Source organism: Apis dorsata, unplaced genomic scaffold (genome assembly GCF_000469605.1).
Source record: "Apis dorsata unplaced genomic scaffold, Apis dorsata 1.3 scaffold_919, whole genome shotgun sequence".
Classification (NCBI taxonomy): domain Eukaryota; kingdom Metazoa; phylum Arthropoda; class Insecta; order Hymenoptera; family Apidae; genus Apis; species Apis dorsata.
In genome coordinates, this window is record NW_006264030.1 from 147842 (window position 1) to 150074 (window position 2233).

The 2233-nt window shown below is 44.5% G+C and overlaps 1 long non-coding RNA gene across 1 annotated transcript in view; it reads left to right on the forward strand.

Moving 5' to 3' along the window:
• Nucleotides 1–2233, forward strand: part of LOC102680588 — a 17081-nt gene that overhangs the window by 10783 nt on the left and 4065 nt on the right. The window contains exon 2 of the long non-coding RNA XR_422770.2: nucleotides 2059–2065. This is a non-coding gene — a long non-coding RNA (uncharacterized LOC102680588). The remainder of the gene's footprint in view (nucleotides 1–2058; nucleotides 2066–2233) is intronic.

The following is a 2233-nucleotide window of genomic DNA, read 5'->3' on the forward strand; positions in this document are numbered from 1 at the left end:
TCAAAACCCTTTGCGATCTCCGCCATCGATTACGCCACCATTTCTCCATTCTAAATATTTTTATCCGTCTCTTCGAATACCGATAGCTTTAACGGTAATATTAATTTCCCATAAAGATCGCGTTAAAAATGGCGAAGAACTGGTGCGCTAGGAAAGGGTAGTTTGGTATCTTTGGACGAAGGCGTCGAAGAGAGGAAGGGGAAGAAGAGGAGGAACGTCGATTGACGAAAGCGGAAAAAAAAAAAAAAAGGCGTCTCGTTGACTTTTCGTTGCCGTAAACGTCACATATACCACGCGTGGTCAGGATGCGTGGCGCGTTTTCGCAGAACCCGTTTCGCGAAAAGCGAATCGCCGCGATGAACACGTTGCGACGATTATTTTACGAGAATAGGGGCCGAGAGGGAGCAAAGTTCAAGGGGAAACGAAGATGGATTTACGATCGCGGAATTCGTCATGCGAAATTAAACGAAACATTTTTAACGGAGAATCGAGTTTCGGGATTAAGGAGGAACAACGTATCGAAATCAATTGGAAGATAAGGGAAAAGAAACAGAGAGGGGAGAACGAGGGGAAGAAGGACGGACGCGTGGAAAATTTAATAAAGCGGAAATAGAAATATGAGAATTTCACGCGAAGGGAATGCAATTCAAAGAAGCAAAGAACTTTATATCGTTTACGATCTTGGCATTTCTCTCTGTGTTCTCCTGTATATACGCGTGTACACGCGAACGGAGCGGCGGCGCGGTAAGCGTGACGATCGTTTCAAAAAAATCGAATCATAAAAATTTCAAAAGTGCAACGGCGAATATTATTTATTTTCGCGCGCATTCTCGACACGCGATACGTGTAATTTTCTTTTTAAACGAATTAAACGAATTTTTAAAAAGGGATAGAATTGTAAATTAAAACGCGATCGTAAATGGGAATCGTGAAATATCGCTTTATTCTCAATCGGGACGTTTAATTTCCAATTCGAATATACGCGAAAGCGCGTATACACGGAGGAGAGAAGAAGAGTTTTTGATTTCAGCATTTTATACATTCGATACGTGAGTCATCGTTCTGTTAGAAGTATAGTTAGACTCGGCAAACCGGTCCTGCGTTCTTTAATTTCAAACCAAGTATCACGCGTTTCAATGTGTGTAAAACTTGAGTGTATACTTTGTGCGCAACTGCTATCACCGGCCTCCCGTTTTTACATTTTTTTTTTAACGATTTCCGGTTCGCCGTGAAAAGTCCCCCTATCCACGTCGCATAAATCACCACGTCTTAAATGTAAACCGATAATTACAGTTATTTCCCGATGCCACGGTTTCGTTCCACCTCGCGCCAATTTCGCCTCCAAATTGATATCTCGTCGTCACTGACGGCAAAGCAAACCGGATATCGAGCGGATTTCGATTCGATTTAAAAGTAACGCGATCTCGTAAACCAATCGACGCGGCTCCGTTCGATCGACCCGACGATTTTTCTTCTCTCTTTTCCTCCCTTCCTCATTCCTTTTCTTCTCGCACGAAAATTTACATTTTTCCGCTATAATTTATTAGATCTCGACTCGATTCACGATGGAAGCGAATCTATCAATCGCCAGAGACGCCACAGATCGAAGGAGATTTTTTTTTTTTGATCGAAATCGGAGAATCGGAGAAATCGTCGAAAACTATAATAAATCTGGTGCAACGCTCGGCGATTGAAAATTTGCCAAGAGTAATTGGATATAACGCGATATGGCGATCGAGATCGTTGATGCGTCGAACGACGGAAGGAAGGATGAAAGGAGAAATGACACCGGGTTGACGAGATGGTAATGGTAAACACGATGCAGACGTAAGGTGGGAGAAGGGAGAAATGGCGTTGCCATGTCGACCAACACACGACGCCGTGGCGCTCTATTGTCACGATGACGTAACTTTGCGTGTTTGCGTCACACAGGGTGGTGGTAGACGAGGAGGGAGTGGTTTAGGCGTACTTGTAGGGCAGGGATGCGTTACGTAATCGACATCAAGACCAGCTCGTATCGATCGCGCGGTTTTCGCGGCGGAAAGAAACCGCGATTAGAGCGATCGTGTGTCGCCAACTCGAGAGAATCCGAAGAGAACAGATCTCGTCAAATTATTCGTATCCGAGCTCCTTCGTTTTCCACTTTTGTTTTCGAGCGCGCCCTTAACCGAGTTCGAGCCTGGATATAAATTCACGGATCGAGACTCACTCTCTCTCTCTCTCTCTCTCTCTC